This window comes from Mustelus asterias, chromosome 16 (assembly GCF_964213995.1).
Source record: "Mustelus asterias chromosome 16, sMusAst1.hap1.1, whole genome shotgun sequence".
NCBI classification, from domain to species: Eukaryota; Metazoa; Chordata; class Chondrichthyes; order Carcharhiniformes; family Triakidae; genus Mustelus; species Mustelus asterias.
In genome coordinates, this window is record NC_135816.1 from 29,735,680 (window position 1) to 29,747,782 (window position 12,103).

A 12,103-nucleotide genomic window follows, 5' to 3' on the forward strand; every position below is an offset into this window, starting at 1 on the left:
GTTGCAGTAAAGAACTGGTGAGTTTGATAGGTTAGAAAGTACAATTCTACAATCCCCATTTGTAAAACAAGTGCTTGTTTCTTGCACATTCATTATGAAGCAATGATGTTTGAACCAGATTGATACTAACACCACTGGATTAAAATACTTTGCCCTCATCCTAGTTTAAAAGTTGTGACAATGATGGAGAAAACTGCAAGATGATTAGCGTTCCCTGATTTACCCATAGGATCATCAAGGAAATATACTGATGTATTTTTCTGTCTTCCACTGTTTTTTTTAATTAATCCACCTTATCTGAGGAAAGTGGCTTAAGGCGAAACCAAGCTTGAGGGCGAGTTGAAATGGCATGATTACTGAAGTCAACTTTGGCTCAGTTGGTAGCATACTTGGCTCTGAATCTCACAAGGTTCTGGGTTCAAGTCCCAATATAGTGTTTGAGCACAGAAATCAAGGCCGACAATCCAATGCCGTACTGAGGGAACACGGCACTGTCAGAGTGCTTGTTTTCAGGTGAGATGTTAAATCAAGGCACGATATGCCCACTTGAGTGGATGCAAAAGATCCTCTGGTGCCATTTTGAAGAAGAACAGGGGAGTTATCGCTATTTTGAAGAAGAGCTGGAGGGAGGGGTGGTTTATCCTCCGTTGTTCTGGCCAATATTTATCCCTTGATCAACATCACAAAGAATCGTGGGAGTCTGCTGATCCAAATTAGTTGCAGCATTTCCTATATTACAGCACTGACTACACTTCCAAATAAAAGTACTTAATTGGATGTAAAGCACTTTTGAAACATCTGATGGTCATGAAAAGTGCTAGATAAATGCATTATTTTTTATAAGTATCTTGGACTACTTTCTGTCTCTGCTGCATCAGAGTCGGCGGGAAATTGAAGTGCAAATATGTGCACAATTCACAGAGGGGTGTAAAAATAATAAGTGGATAATTATATTAGGTGATTTCAACTTTCCCAACATTAATTGGGATAGCCATCATGTTAAGGACTTAGTTGGAGTAAAGTTCTTAAAATGTATAAAGGAAAACGTCTTAGGTCAATATGTAAAGGATCCAACAAGGGAAGGAGCTGTGCTGGACCTAATTCTGGGGAATGAAGTCGGACAGGTGGCTGATATGTTGGTGGGGGAGCATTTTGGTGAAAAAAAACCACTAACATGGTTCAATTCAAATTTGTTATGGACAAAGAAATTGCTAAGTTGCAGAAAAAGGTTTTGGTTTGGGGGAGAGTAGATTTTAACAATATTAGGCAGGGTCTGGTCAAGGTAGACTGGGTAAGAAGTCTCACAACACCAGGTTAAAGTCCAACAGGCCACTAGCTTTCGGAGCGCTGCGCCTTCGTCAGATGAGTGCAAGGTACTCACCTTGGTAGACTGGATGTAGATTGGAATATGTTACTGGTAGACTGGAACATGTTACTTGTGGGGAAATCTACAGATGAGCAGTGGGGGGTGTTCAAAGATGAAATGGGGAGAGTACAGGCCCAACATGTTCTCTCTAGGGTAGGAAGGCGTAACAAACCCAGAGAACCATGGATGACCAGAGACATTCAGGATACAATGAGAAGGAAAAGAGAGGTTTTTAACAAGTATAAAGGAGTAAGTCTGCGGAGGCATTGGTGGAGTACAGAAAGTGCAGGATGGAGCTTAAGAAATCAATTAGGAGAGCACAGAGGGAATATGAGAAAGCTCTGGCTGGTAAAAGTAGGGAAAATCCTAAGATATTCTATAAGTATATCAATGGAAAGAGGATAACCAGGGAAAGAATAGGGTCCATAAGGGACCAAGGGGGAAATCTGTGGGTGGAGGCAGAGGACATTCGTAGGGTATTAAATGAATATTTCACATCTGTCTTCACCCATGAGAATGAGGAGGTAGTTATGGAACTCAGAAAGAGAGACTATGAGGCTCTAGAGAAAATTATCATAGGGAATGACAAGGTATTGGCGGGCTTAAAAGTGGACAAATCTCCAGGTCCGGATGAATTGTGTCCCATGCTGTTGTGGGAAACTAACGTCTGTGGTTGTAAAACTACTGGAGAAGATTCTGAAGGTGAGAATCTATCTCCATTTGGAGAGGCAAGGTTTGATCTGGGATAGTCAGCGTGGTTTTGTCAGAGGGTGGTCATGCCTAACAAATTTGATTCAATTTTTTGATCATGTACCAATTGTGTGGATGAGGGTAGTACGATTGATGATGTTTGCATGGATTTCACCAAAACCTTTGACAAAGTCCCACATGGGAGACTTATTAACAAGGCTAATGCATTCGGGATACAGGGTGATCTGACAAGGTGGATTCATAATTGGCTTAGCAGTAGGAGACAGAGGGTGGTGACAGATGGCTGCTTTAGTGACTGGAGGCCAGTGATCAGTGGCTATCACAGGGATCCGTGCTGGGCCCCCTATTGTTTGTCATTTATATAAATGACATAGATGACAGACAAGATGGTCAAATGGGCGGATAAGTGGCAGAAGGAATTTAACCCTGAAAAGTGTGAGGTGATGGATGCACTTTGGAAGGAATAATTTGACAAGGAAGTATACTATGGAAGGTCTGACACTGGGAACTTACAAAGAACAAAGGGATGTGTTTGTCCATAGATCTCGGAAGGCGGAAAGGCAGGTAAATAGGTGATGAAAAAGGTATGTGGCACACTCACCTTTATCAATCAGGATATCGATTACAAAAGCAGAGAGGTCATGATGGAGTTGTATAGAACTTTGGTGAGGCCACAGCTGGAGTATTGTGTGCAGTTCTGGTCGCCACATTATAGGAAGGACGTGAACGCACTGGAGGGGGTACAGAGGAGATTTACCCGGATGCTGCCTGGAATGGAACATTTAAGTTATGAAGAGAGGTTGGATAGGCTTGGGTTGTTTTCGTTGGAGCAGAGAAGACTGAGGGGCGGCCTGATTGAGGTGTTCAAGATTATGAGGGACGTGGACAGGGTGGATAGGGAGCAGCTGTTCCCCTTAGTTGAAAGCTCAGTTACGAGGAGATACAAGTTAAAAGGTGAGAAGTGGGAGGTTTAGGGGAGATTTGAGGAAAAACCTTTTTACTCAGAGAGTGGTGACGGTCTGGAATGCACTGCCTGGGAGGGTGGTGGAGGCAGGATGCCTCACATCCTTTAAAAAGTACCTGGATGAGTACTTGGCATGCCACAACATTCAAGGCTATGGGCCAAGTGCTGGCAAGTGGGATTAGATGGGCAGGTTAGGGCATTTCATGCATCGATGTGGACTCGATGGACTGAAGGGTCTCTTCTGCACTGTAGTACTCTGTGATCAACACTTCCTACTAACAAACACAATCAGCACAATAATGCCCAACAAAAATTAATAGTTGCTAATGGTTTGTAAAACATGCTTCCATGATGTCTTAATTTTGATATTTTATTTCTATTATTTAAAGTTATGTGCTGGAATTCTGTATTTGTGAAGTGCTGCACCCTTTCTACACAGCAGTGTTTGGGAGCTAAACGTGTTGTTTCCCATAATGTGCTGAGAATTTCAGTGAATACTCCATGACCTAGAATAATGTTTACCGTAACAGGGCACATGGTTTTGTAAGCTTATAGCAGATGGCACTGTAACTGAGAGCACTATAATGAGGGTGGATGTAGTATAAAATATACAGAAGCTCGTAGGATAACATGCACTCTCATACTGAATATAAACATAGGAATGTATTTTACAATATAAAAACAAGCCAAGTGAACCAACTTGACTATTGTCATGTTTAAACTCCTGTAAGACCTTTCGGTCCAAAGGCTCTTGCTGTTGAGATCAACAACTTGGATGCCATTTTCTTAAATGTAAAACACCTCTAATTAATCTCAAAGTAATAGTGCATACTCAAAATGATTTTGGTAGCTTAGGAATTTGGTGAACTAGAGTGTCTTAAGTGGTCAGTTCTTCATCAGATGTCCCAGTGCAACTTCAGAATAGCTGACTAAACCACTGTACCAACTGCAGTAACTATGCCCTTGAGGACGGTTTCTTTTTACACTTTCCTGACTCTGTGCCTCGACATATGAAGTGATACCTTAAATTGGACCATCTGGTTGGACTACTAACCCCTGACCATCCAGGGCTACCTCTACGTGGCTCTCAACAAGGTGTGTTGGAGTTTGGGGGGTGGTGGAGGAGAAGGGTGGTGGGGGGAGAGGGTGGTGGAAGAAGGAAGTGTTTCTCCAGCAATGGTGCATGTCAGCAATGGATATGATTATTGTATTACTGCATCTTGGGGCCAGAAGAAAGCCATTCACATTCCCAGGTGAGCAATGTTTAGTTCAGTTTCTGTGGACAAAATCTATGTTCTCTTTATTTCCAACAGTTCAATATGAGCCTCAGTCAAAAGTTCTTCTCTGTAGCCCTATCTGCATACCATCCTGAGACAAACTCTGCCCACAAGACTCCACCACAACCAACTTGTACTAATTAAAATGAAAGAAGTAAAAGCATGGTCACACTGATCCAAAACAATTAATACAATACAACTTAAATGATGCATGGCCGACACTCCCTCCATATCTCTTCCCAATTTACTTAATCTAACCCTATCAATATATCCTTTTATTCTATGCTCCCTTACGTACTAATCCAACTTCTTCCCCTTAAATACATCTATGCTATTACCTCTATTACTTCCATGGGCTAGCAGTTTCCACATTCTCGCCACTTTCTGGGGAAACAAGTTCCTTATTACATACACTAGTGACTAGCTTATATTTAGGGCCTCTAGTTTTGAACCCCCAGAAATACTTAATACCATTTATAACCATGATAGAAATCTTAAAAATCTTAGAAACCCTACAGCACAGAAAGAGGCCATTGGCCCATCGAGTCTGCACTGACCACAATCCCACCCAGGCCCTACCCCCATATCCCTACATATTTACCCACTAATCCCTCTAACCTATGCATCCAAGGGCAATTTTAGCATGGCCAATCAACCTAACCCGCACATCTTTGGACTGTGGGAGGAAACTGGAGCACCCGGAGGAAACCCACGCAGACACGAGAAGAATGTGTGAACTCCACACAGACAGTGACCCAAGCCGGGAATCGAACCCAGGTCCCTGGAGCTGTGAAGCAGCAGTGCTAACCACTGTGCTACTGTACCGTACCGTGAAATGAATCAAATTATTATAGAAAAAGGTGTTTAAGTATAATAAAGTAGAATAGATTTAGCAAGTGAAGAGCACAATTTTTATGAACTATGGTTTTTTGGTCATCAAAAAAAGCTGTCTCCTGAACAAACAACTGCCTTCCTGTGACTGTAAACTGTTTCCATCCAAACTCTTTACTTTTTATTGTCCATGTTGTCTCCTCCCACACGTAATGCACTTCATTTTCACAGGGAATACATATATAAATACATTTCTAAATGTGTTTATAATTGCTCTGCTGTAATTATGATGAAATAAGTTCTGGTATTTTTTTCATGTCAAGTTGTTTTCTGCACACATCTGGAAACGGAGGTTTTTGAATAGTCTGAAGTGCTGCAGGGCAGAAATACATTTTTAAAAATGAGACGATAAAGATCAGGATTCTTCAGGGTTATCTTCCATAGAGGCTTATCATGTGTTGTTGTGTACCAATGTTCCCTGTTGGATAGTAACCCTATGTCCCTATGCTCACGTTTAGTGGTGTCTATTTGTTGGCAGTTTTTTGTGATTTCCATATGCTAGTGCTCACTGCCAGTTTATAGTATTCATGCACCAAGATTCCTTTGTCATTCCATCCACTTACTGACACTATCCGTCAATGCCATTGTGTGCCAGCAGTCTTCGTTGGTGATATGGTCTGTCTGCTAGCACTAGTTTTTGTGCAATATCCATGATATTATAGGTCACTGTTGCCAAACATTATGCTCACCTCCCCCAACACTCGCTGCTTGAATCTCTGCAGTTGGATTTCCATATCGTCCGCAACACAGTAACATCCTTGCCGAAATTATCCATTGTGTGACTGCAGTTTTTTTTATTCCTTCACGAGGTGTGGACGTCGCTGGCAAGGCCAGCATTTTTATTGCTCGTCTCTAATTGTTCTTGAGAAAGTGAGTGAATTACCGCCTTGAACCGCTGCTGTCCGTGTGGTGTACCAATGTGGTGTAGGTACATCCACAGTGCCGTTTTGGGGGAATTCCAGGATTTTGTCCCAGCGAAGGACTGAAGATTATAGTCCGAAATTGGTGCCTTCTGCACTGAAAAGATTCTGTGATTATGTGTGACTTGTAGGTGGTAATGTTCCCATGCATCTGTTCTCTTGGTCTAAGTGGTAGAAGTTGATGCCGAAGGATACTTGAAGTTGCTGCAGTGCATCTTGTCGATGCTATACACTGTTGCCACTGTGCACCAGGAGTGGAGGACGTGGATGTTGAAGCTGGTAGATAGGATGCCAATTAAGCAAGCTGCTTTTTTCTGGATGGTGTTGAGCTTCTTGAGTGTTGTTGGAGCTTCACTCATTCAGGTAAGCGGAGATTCTTCCATTCTATCTATGACATGAATCTTGTAGATAATGGAAAGGCTTTGGGGCTTCAGCAGGTGAGTTACTTTCCACAGAATTCCTAGTCTCTGACCCGCTCTTGTAGCCACTGTATTTTTATGCGTGATCCAGTTCAATGGCAACCTCCAAGATGATGATGTTAGTACGGATTCAGTGATGGTAATGCCGTTGAATGTCAAGGGGGAGATGGTTCGATCTTACCTTGTTGAAGATGGTCATTGCCTGGCATTTGTGATGTACGAATGTTACTTGCCCCTTATCAGACCAAGACTGAATGTTGTCCAGGTCCTGCTGCATATGGGCATGGACTGCTTCTGAGCAGTGGCGAATGGTGCTGAACATTGTGCAATCATCAACGAACATTCCCATTTTTGATCATATGCTGGAGGCAAGGTCATTGATGAAACAGCTGATGATGGTCAGGTCTAGGATACTACATTAACGAACTCTGATGTCCTGGGACTGAGATGATTGACTGCCAACAATTGCAACCACCTTCCTTTGTGCTTGACATGATTTCAACCAGTGGAGTTTTTCCCCTGGTTCCCATTGACTCAATTTTTTCTGGGGCTCTGTGATGCCACACTTGGTCAGATGCTGCCTTGATGTCAAGGGCAGTCACTCTCATCTCATAATGCATTGTCCCACCTTGTCTTCCTCAGACTTTTTATTGCTTTCAGTGTAGCCTTGAAAATAACCAGTTCAGCGGTTAGAAAAATAAAAATGAACAAAGAGACTTGAATGTGATAGATCAAAATAACTTCTGATGGGGTTCATAAAATGGTTTGAGAAATGAGTGTGAATTGACAGTTGTGATTTGAACATGTAGGCTCTTTGGATGGAAATTAAGGACAAAGGGAGTCCTATCATTCTTCTGAGTGGGAGGGAAAGGTGTGAGGAGAAGTGCATGAAATGGAACAGAGTCAAGATTCCTGTCAACTGGTTGAAAAAATAGAAAGTCTCGGTCCTCACTACCCTTCATCTTCATCAGAACATTTACTCCAAGATGGGATACCACTTCCACCTCCCTGCCTCCTCTTCAACATCTTGAAGGTCCCTCTGTGGCATCCAGGTCAATTCTTCAATCACTCCCAACATCCTATCCCTCATCCCACAACACCTTCCTATGCTAGCACATGAAATGCAACGCTCGTCCTTTACATCCTCGTTTTATGCTGTGCAGGGTCCCAAACACAATTTCCAGGTGAAACATCAATTTACTTGTACTTTCAATATAAGCATACTAAATCTAGATTGGGTGGCTGAATCCATAGAATGTATTCTATAGATTCAGTCACCCAATCTAGATTTGGGTGTTAGGTGGAAAAGCACCATTCAGTTTGCAGGCTGCTTGGTGGAAAAACACCATTCAGTTTGCAGGTGTGGCGCCATGCTTCCGGTTGTCTGTCATTTAATTATCCATACCGCTCCTATTTTTCCTTTTCAATCTGTGTCCTCCTAAACTGTTCAGTGAAGCTCAGCATAAGCTCGAGGAACAGCACCTAGTCCTTCTCTTTGGCACAAGGAAGCCTTCTAGACATTGGCCAAGGTTTTTCAGATGGTGGAGTTTCCCTTCCCGCGCATTTGAGGAGTCAGCGGAAATCAAGTTTCTGCTGATGCTGCCTGCCCCCTGGTTCCCGTTCAAGTCCTGAAGAGGGTTACTTTTTGGACTTTTGAACTCTTCCCACCAGCTTGAAAATTGAAGCTGGGTGGAAAATGGCCTTTAAATAATGCATAGTAGGTCACTTATGGGCCTTAGTTTGGGCAAGAGTGGGTGAGCCACACAAGGCCTGTTCTGTCCTATGGTGAAATTGCGGGCGTTTGGGGCAAGTGGGAATCCATTATGAAGACCATCTGAAAAATTTTATGACCACCCCTATCCCCACAAACTTTACTAATTTATTTCAACAATGTTGGATCTTCAATTCTGCTGCAATTGATCAGGCAACAGCTGTTGACAATGATCTTATTCTTATAGTCTCCATGTGATCAATCTTGGCTTCTTTGGTTTTGATTTCTGATTGTCCCACGAGCTCTAACTATATAATGGCTGCTAGCTGTATGTCATCTGTTCAAAAGATCTTCCTCTTTGATGTGCTGTACATCACTTGAAACCCAGAATATATATTGAAGTGAGATTCTTTCTCACCACACCACCAGACTTTGGCATAATGACTATCTTGATGATTTAACTAATCAGTTTAACCTGATGTTTCTTGCCTAACATTACAAAAGAGAGTTTCCTGGGACTATCCCAGATAGTTAGTGCATTACTGACTGGACTAGTCATCAGCTTTCTGTCCCTTTACTTCCAGCTAACACTGCAGTACTGGAGTAAGACCTAATCTTTTGACCAGCGACACACAAGTGTGCTAAAGAAATTCTGTCAACAGTGCTTTTGCCATAACCTCCAGATTCAGTGGAAGGATTGTCGAACAAACACGAATAGGGGCGACATGGTGGCACAGTGGTTAGCAATGCAGCCCGGCTTGGGTGACTATGTGGAGTTTGCACGTTCTACCCATGTCTGTGTGGGTTTCCTCTGCATGCTCCGGTTTCCTCCCACAGTCCAAAGACGTGCTGGTTAGGTACATTGACCATACTAAATTATCCCTCAGTGTACCCGAACAGACGTTGGAGTGTGGTGACTAGGGGATTTTCGCAGTAACTTCATTGCCGTGTTAATGTAAGCCTACTTGTCTACTTGTGACTGTTAAATTAAGTTTAACTTGAGTGTCCTTGAAACCAGAGCCACATATATTCATACAAAACTCCTGCATGATCAATTTTGATGGATTGGAATGGCCAATGTTCCAGGGAGGACAAAGAAAATGCTTCAAAGATACTTTAAAGCTGTACTAGAAGCATGGCAGCATTGACATTGATGACTGGGAGAAGCTTGTTACCAATCATTCAAAAGGGTGACAACTTGACTATTAAGCTCATCTCGCTATTCTCAAATGGGCCTGTCAATCTCTGGAATTCTACTGCCTTGCCTCCCACCAATGTGTTCATTCCCCTCCCTTGAACAGTGTCAGGAGTGTGAGGGTGCTGTTTGTTGAGAAGGGGTGAATGAGTGGGGATGCTAGGTTGGGCTAGTGAAGAAGGTGAAGATTGCTGGGGATGGGGCAGGTAAACTTTGTCTGGGTAACTGATGTGCTGATGTGCTTTGACACTCCTGCTGATTTATTTTGAGTTGTGCTTTTAAGCAAATCTGTGTAAAACAAAACCTGGGTAAGTATAGCACAAACAGCTCCAGCCTTTGTGATTCTGGTCAGCTGATCCCACTGTTGTGGGCATTGTGTTTGCTTTGTTGGCTCTTGTATGGTAAAAGAAATTCTGTTTGTTTAAAACCATGAAATCTTCTCGCTTTATTCCCTTAATAACTAGCTGGAATTTAAAATTCTGTCTAATTTACAATGAAGGTTACTGGTCCCGAAGTATCAATTGGGCAGCGGCCAGCTCTAACGAAGTGTTGTGTCATTGTAACAACACTGAGTTAACACAGCATGGCTCCACTGTGTCCTGGCACAAAGCAAGATAGTTGTGGTGGTTGGAGGTTAATCATCTCAGTTCCAGGACATCACTGCAGGAGTTCCTCAGGGTAGTTCCTAGACCCAAACCATCTTCAGCTGCTTCATCAATGATCTTCATTCCATCAGAAGTGGGGATGTTCGCTGATGACTGTATAATGTTCAGCACCATTTGCGACTCCTCAGATACTGAAGCAGGCCATGCTCAAGTGCAGCAGGGCTTGGACAATATCCAGGCCTGGGCTGACAACTGGCAAATAATATTTGCACCACACAAATCCCAGCCAATGTTCATCTCCAATAAGAGAGGATCTAACCATCAGCCCTTGTCAATCATATTACCATCATTGAATTTGCCACTATCAACACCCGGGCAGGGTGGGGTGGGGTGGGTGTGAGGGGTGGGAGGTTACCACTGACTACAAGCTGAACTGGACTTGCCATATAAATGCTGTGGCTACAAGAACAGGTCAAAAGCTATGACTGGTACGGCAAGTAACTCGCCTCCTGACTCCCCAAAGTCCAACATCTAAAGGCGCAAGTCAAGTGTGTGATGAAATACTCTTCACTTGCCTAGATGATTGCATCTTCAACAACACTCAAAGCTCAAAACTATACAGGACAAAGGAGTTTGTTTGACTGGTACCCTTTCCATTAACATTGAAACCCTCCACCACCAACGAACAGTGGCAGCAGTATGCACCATCTGCAAGATGCATGACACCAAGGTTTATTAGGCAGCACCGTCCAAATCCATGACACTGGCAAGGGCAAGGACAAGGGCAGCAAAGACTGGAATTCTATCCCTATGAGCACTGTGGGTGTACCTACACCTCAAGGACTGCAGCAGTTGAAGAATGCTGCTGAGCACCATCTCAAGGGCACCGAGGGATGCGAAATAAATGCTGGCCATCGATGGTAATGCCCACATCCCATAAATTATTTTAAAAAAGACTCTTGAAATTATGTTAGGAAATAGCGATGGTTGGTGAAGTATCTTGTATTTGTATTTATGGGTGTTAGGAACAATATAAAGCTTCAAGTTTAATTTATATGTATTTGTTGGTTAAAAAGGTGAAACCTGGGGTCTAGCTTCAATGGAGACATCAGGTCTAGAGTTGTTTGTATTCCTGCAATTTCAATTAAGTTTTATAGCCCTTGAAATAGTAAAAGTAACTTTAAGTTAAAGTCATAGGAAAAGAACAGGAATCTTGAAGAGGCCCTGTTAATCGAAGTTAAGTGTGAGGAGCAGAAGAAGGCTCCATGTTTAAAGTGAGAAAGCTACAGGAAGCAGCCTTCAAGCAAAATAGGCCTGTGAGAAGCCAGAGATCCAAGGAGGCAGCCAAATGTCCATAACTCCTTACCATGGGCCTATGTAGCTGTAGTGGTCGATTGGTATGGCTAAATATCTGAGAGCATGTGTAGAAGGCGAAGCTTGAATATGCGTGACGATCCAGGAAGAAGGAACATCAGAAGGAGAGATCGAAACCCTACAGGTGGACACTTGTGGAAGGCATCCAAGAGAAAGCATTATTTGGGAGAAGATTCCAAAGCGAGTACTTTGAGCATTGAGATTGGAAATCCTCATGTGAAAGACAGAGTTCCAGTGAGACCAGTTGGCTCATAATGTGACAAGCGTCTGAAGGAAGTTGATGATGCATTGTATCTGTTTGGGGTGGTATCTGTCTTAGTTTCAGAATGTGATGTGTCTGACAACAGGTCGCCTATTGGTTTACTGGACTGTGAACGTACTGTTGCTGATTATAGATGCCTGGTGCACACTTTTTCTTCTTGCCTGCAGCTTTAATTATTTCCCTGGCCTTTGTTTTCAATTTACTTGCCTAACAGGCCAAATTACTTATGTGCAATCAAGTCCAACATTGTGCGCCTTTTCAGTTTTTTAAAACAATCCCTGTTTTTCTTTACATGCATTGAGCTCTTGTCTCCTGCATATCGATTTCCAATGTTTTTTGTGCCTTGCCTTGTATTTAGCTCATTTGTACAAACATGATTGTGTCTAAGTTATGTCATCATCTGACTTT

At 42.7% G+C, this 12,103-nt stretch overlaps 1 protein-coding gene across 13 annotated transcripts in view; it reads left to right on the forward strand.

The window, feature by feature from the left end:
* The window catches only part of rapgef6 (Rap guanine nucleotide exchange factor (GEF) 6), a 330,858-nt gene that overhangs the window by 115,536 nt on the left and 203,219 nt on the right, over nucleotides 1-12,103 (forward strand). The gene's annotated exons all lie outside the window — the stretch shown is intronic.